This window comes from Haliotis cracherodii, unplaced genomic scaffold (assembly GCF_022045235.1).
Source record: "Haliotis cracherodii isolate W230 unplaced genomic scaffold, xgHalCrac1.p SCAF_19, whole genome shotgun sequence".
Lineage (NCBI taxonomy): Eukaryota > Metazoa > Mollusca > Gastropoda > Lepetellida > Haliotidae > Haliotis > Haliotis cracherodii.
In genome coordinates this window covers 15,558,926-15,565,027 of record NW_027266274.1, presented here as the reverse complement: position 1 = coordinate 15,565,027, position 6,102 = coordinate 15,558,926, and the positions used below count along the sequence as shown (strand labels likewise).

The following is a 6,102-nucleotide window of genomic DNA, read 5'->3' as shown; positions in this document are numbered from 1 at the left end:
CGTCATCAGGTGGGCCTAATTAAGTTGAATACGAGTCGTTTTGCCCCCTTAGTCAGTTTGTAGCTTCTTTAACTGTTTCAATATATGCAAACATGACAATGCCAATCTGCACAGCGTTTCTGAATCATCGAAGCGTATCATTGTCAGTAAGATTAGCGTTCACTAAGAAATTCTCAAAAACAACTACATTTCAAAAGTATCCATTGTGATTCGTTGTTAGCTAAGGAAGAAACGCCATCAGGATGAAAGGAAGAACAACAGTGGTCGTACTAAACATCCTCAGGGTGGAAACTGCAGCATCTACACAACAGAGAATAATACATACTAGTATGCTACACACACAAACGGCTAAGACGTTTAACTTAGCTTCAGGTATGTCGATGATCTGTTCTGGTTCAATAATAGTAAAATAGACGATCATCTGAACTTGAAATTATAGATGCCAGTGAAACCGCCTCACCTGTTTCAATTTAGATTGATGTGACCAAAAGTTTGACTTGTATCAAACATTACCGTGTTTGTTCAGGTGAACAATTGACTTACCTTATCATGTGTTTGTGATGGGTGCCAACGGTGAGGCTTGAATTACTGGTATCATCTCTATTTAATAGTGTTTCATAAACATATGCTGAATCGTACAAAGGACTAAGCTTTCAACAGAGCTCCCGTATTTTACCAATATTTGCATGTCAATACCCGATAGCTTTTGCTATTTTTACTTGAATATAAACAGGTGACAACTTTGTTACTAGATTTCTTATTTGGAAAATAATCAAATTCATGATTCATGTCATCATTCGTGAATACATGTACTCTCTTTGGCCGAACAAGCCGCATTTGAAATGGACATAACTTCACAAAGTGCATGGTGTATTCGTCATCTACAACTTGGGCCCGGTAGCTGTGGTTCGTGTGTCAGTCCTTCAACCGACTCTGATACTTGTAAACTTTTGGTCTCACCCAAAATGTTAAACTGACTGTCATGATAGGAAGGACTGCCTTAAACTCAAATCTATCTCTGATTGTCCCGATTGTTAACATTGATAATCAGTGTATTAAGGTTTTCGTGGTCCGATTGATTTTATTAGACTTGTTTAAATGTCCTTTGTGTGTCGAGTAGGTTATAATAGGGTATATGAGAATTTCAGTTTATGTATATGCAAAACTGACAAAGAACGTGCAAGCTACCCTACAGGATATGCTTACCCTTTTCGCAATGGAATCTGATTCGGCAGATGTTCGAGATATATTACTATGTGGCCATCACGTTTTATATTTAATGACCACAGAAGCCTATAAATACGTACACATACAATTAGTGGAGGGTGTAAGTGTCAATTAAACTCTGCCGTAAAGGGGCAAGATGATGGGCAATTAAAACAAGATTTATTGATAAATTGTGTTGGTGATTAAACATGGAACAGACAAGAACATATAGAGGGATCTTTTATACTATATTTACAAAACTGCAAAACCTTCAAAAGGGTGTTACTTTTTCTCTCAATATTCCTACACGTACGTTTCTTTCTATTTAAATGAATGCATTATGCGAACTGAGGGTAAACAGAACAAAAGAATATTTCGGTAACAATATTATATTCAATACGAAAACAATTGTTAGCCAATGCATGCATGTATCAGTGTTGCTACTATCATGGGTTTGCATTTGCTGCGAGTATAAACTGGCAAATGGAATCCGAGGTTGTTATGAAAAGTACAAGATGGACATTCGACAATATCCACCTGCCTGATACTTACTACATGTAAGAGTTGCAAGTCTCCCCTTTGGCTTGTCTACGATAGCAGAGGCTTTGACTCCATTCTTGCATGTATCTTTCTCTCCTGCGTCAGTGAGACATTGGATGTAGGTCTCCAGAGGCCTGAAACACATGATAGTTGCGTGTTACATTACTAACAATCTAAATGTAAATATGAAATAATGTATACACAAAATAAAATTGAATAAACTGAACGTAAACAACGGCTGATATAATGCAATGTGAATATGAAAAAAAGATAATGTTTTCATTTTCGAATATATTACTCAAAAGAAGTAAAAGGCACTCATTCTTTCACGATAGTAAAGTTAATTTGTCATCCGATAACATAGTATGTTTGTTTGTTTGTTTGTTTGTTTGTTGTTTAACGCCGCACTCAGCAATGTTCCAGCTATATGACGGCAGTCTGTAAATAATCGAGTCTGGACCAGACAATCCAGTGATTGACAACATGAGCATCGTTCCACGCAATTGGGATTGATGACATGCATCAACTAAGTCAGCGAGGCTGACCAACCGATCCCGTTAGTCGCCTGTTACAAGCATAGTCGCTTTTTAAGGCAAGCATGGGTTGCTGAAGACCTATTCTATCCTGGATCGTCATGGGTACGATAACATATTAACTATAGTAAAATGAAAGAATCTAATGTTCTTTAACTTATTTGAGGAGTATATATGTCAGTATATGTGAGCATTTCATTATTGAAGAAAATATATGACAATTTGTAGTCTACCCGCATGCGTTGTTCCCAGATCGGTCGCTTCCCCAGAATATCTTTTGGCAATATCTTTTGGCAAAATTTAATGCGCTGGGGATATAGTCACTCATTTCGCGGCTTGAGCTGTTGCCAAGTCACATCCAGCAGATGTTCCTGATGCAGTCTCGAGACAATCCAAGTACGTTTTCAGATATCTGAAATATAAACTTTTCATCAAACATGTGTCCTATTTCGACAATATTATTAATGAAGTTTATGATGTTATGTGTTTGGAGTTTGGAGAGTTCGGGTCGCCACAGCAATATCCTTGGATACAACATATGTTGGTAGGAGAGACAAGTGAAAACATGATTTATTACTTTCTACGGATCCGACAGTGTCAATACGAATGTTGGCAAACCTACTTACTCACAGTCGCTATCTGAACCCTCGGCTGATGTAGCATCGTTGTACGTGGAGGTACATGTAGCACAAGCTTCAGCAGCTACAATACCTGTCGTGAAGATACCTGTAAGTAAACATAAACATCAACGCCAGAGAACATTGTGTCTCGATTATCACCCGAAGCAGATTCCATAGGGGGTAACAGGCAAAATAGCGGTGAGAATTATTTGAATAGATCATAGAAAATCAGTGATGATACCATTGATGAAACTTTGGCCAGGAACACACTGTGTTTGTTTCATTCCATGAAAAAGTTCAAATAAAAAGCAGAAGAAACACCGTATCCTCCGATGTATTTCAGGCCTAGAATATATACTACTATTACTTTTGTACAATGCCAAACAAATATAAATTAACGAAAATATATATTTATCAACTCATGTGGCACAAAATGGGAATTATATACAAACCACTTCACAAACTGAGTAAAATTATGAGGGTCTCACTTTCCAACTATGTCTTATAGTAGTTAGCGACCAAACGTGTATATTAAAGTAACGGCGTATAAATGTAACTCACATAAAAGCAGAGGAAACACCGCCATCGTCCACATCCTGTATGCACCTGGTTGTTGTCTGGCCAGACCCCTCCGTGCTACACGCTGTCAACATGGGAGACGTGGAGCTTTATAGCGTGTGTTGCTATGGTGTGGTCTGTTTGAAGCACACCCTCGTTCTCCTATGATTTGTTTCTCCTTGGAACTTTACCACACACGGTGATTTTAGATCTTAATGGACGTCTGTGGAATAATTTGGTATCTAACTACGTGTCATGAAGGTTGTGAAAAAAAGTTGATGACCTTCATCCTGCTTGTCTTGTTTTGTTCACGAAAAAGGACAGACGCACAAACATGCACAGCTTTTTATCACAAATAACGGAATGTTTCACAAAACAATTATCTTACAGTCACTGCTTGAAACAAAAAAATACAATTACATAAAAGTGTATTTTCTCATCAGTGGTCACTTACAGTGTACAAGCAGATGCATCATTTGTTGAATCAAATCAGGCACAATTGTTCAACTTTGTTATTATAGGTTTAATAAAATACATCAATTGGGGATAAATAAATTTTGATCATGACAACATATATCATTGTATATACGTGGCTCAGGAATCGTATCTATATCTCAATAAGGTATGTACTGATAAGAAGTGTGAAGGAATGTGCAAGTAAATGCTTAAACCATATTTGTAGAAATAGGCTAATAGATTTCAGATGCCAATAACCTATATCACTTTGTAATGATATTTTATTGATTGTTAAATGTTTTAAAAAAAATCTCTGTTGTTGAAAAGGATTCTGCTTTGTTGAACCCAGTTTTGTTGCAGCATATAGGCACACGTAGTAGAGTGCGAGGGCTTAAAAAGAATACTCAAAGACAAGTTCGTCGCTCTATAAATCCATGAAACATGATTTATCACCTTGATAATATGTCTGGTTTCATAAAACTGTCTACAGTAGGTTTTCGTAGCAATGGCTGTAATTCACGATGCACTGTTAAAACGGTTCTCAAATACCTGGCAACGAACATGTAAATCATGTACCACCACACGCAGTGTTCCTTTACCCACCAACAACCAAGTCAAATCTTAGAACATGTATGTTGATATGATATGACACCTACCCCGATACCCTTGAACAGGCGACTACTACGTTCTTTAAGTTTACTACAGGCTGTCACTTGATTATATAATGTGTTCAGTGGATAACAAACAGGAGTTTGTGTTAAAAGGCACATTTTTTCTTAACTTCGTGCATGTAGGTATTAGGTAACCAGGTCTGCAGTGAAGGGAATAAGTGGCATTAATTTGAGATAAGTGAGCGTACAAGGAACCAGATTCATGAACTCCTGTGCAAAAATTGATTATATAAACACTGACTTTGACATAACCAATTAATTCGTCTTTAAAGCGGGTGATTATGGGATAATTAGTATATACCTAGGCTCGATAATAATATGGATTATGTTCATGTATTTATGTTGCATTGGAAATCACTGCTCATGTATTCATTTTGGTATTTCAGATATCCCTACAAACTCTGCGAATAGCACCCAATATTTGGCGTATGGATAACAGTATATATAGGCTGCTGTGGTAAAATGTAATGTACTTTAATGTCTGTGGTTTAAATTATTAGAATCTGCATCTAATCAGATGCAATCAGGTTGCCAATGCATGCTAGGAATTGCATCCCAGAATAAAGTACAATTTACATACCTACTAGAAATGATTGTCACACACATTGAAATAAGTGTATCACCAAAAAAACCAGGAGGAAAATATAACCAGTGGAACAACTAGTTTTTACTTTTTTTCAAAAGACTTCAATTAGGGCGTATGTTAAATTTAGTGACAATTACCTTTCTCCTGGTATGAACATGAACACTGCGAAAAGGGGTACTTGATAATGCTTCTAAAACAGTTTATGGTAAGAAGTTAACTGACTATTGTTGTAAAGATATTGCCTAATCTCTGCTTGCAAAGTTAGATATGTGGTTGCAAGTGTCAAATATCGAGAACTGTTTGTCATATGCAGTTGAAACTGATATGTCAATTTTGAAAATATCAAGGTCATTTACTCTTATTGGTAATATTATCATTGAAAAATACTTCACCCATGGAAGGTTAAAACATACACTTTGAATAGCCATTACAAGGAATGTTTTACCAACAGTTTCTGTATGACTGGGGATCAATAGTAGCATCGACTAGAGCGCCATGATATTTTCATTTATGGTTACTATTAGCATAGTTTTCCGCAGATCTTTTTCACTTTTTTGATGTTCTACGTCTGTGATGTCATAACCTACTGTGACTTCTTGAGAAACATTTTTATTATTGGCCAAAAAACAGTCTACACTACTAGATTTCCTCGGCAGCTTTTAATGAAAACGATTGTTTATCAGGCTATTTACAGTGTTCGCCTTCTTGGGTACAGTGACACAAATGAATCTCTGACCACTCATCTACTTCAAAATGGAAGCATGACCAGACAAGGTTACAACAATAGCCTAGATGTATAGCCCACATCCACAAATGTATCTGAATTAGTATCTTTTGCGCTCATTCTGTTTTCGAGTAGTACAATTGTACAGGATCTTATTTATTTCGGTGAAAAGTTCTAAGTAGAGAGCGTTACTGCTTGGTACGCAATG

At 36.7% G+C, this 6,102-nt stretch overlaps 1 pseudogene; it reads right to left on the bottom strand.

Annotated features, from left to right (window-relative positions):
* Window positions 1–220: 220 nt before the first annotated feature.
* On the bottom strand, window positions 221–3,494 carry LOC139467142 (uncharacterized; annotated as a pseudogene).
* Between the last annotated feature and the right edge of the window lie 2,608 nt (window positions 3,495–6,102).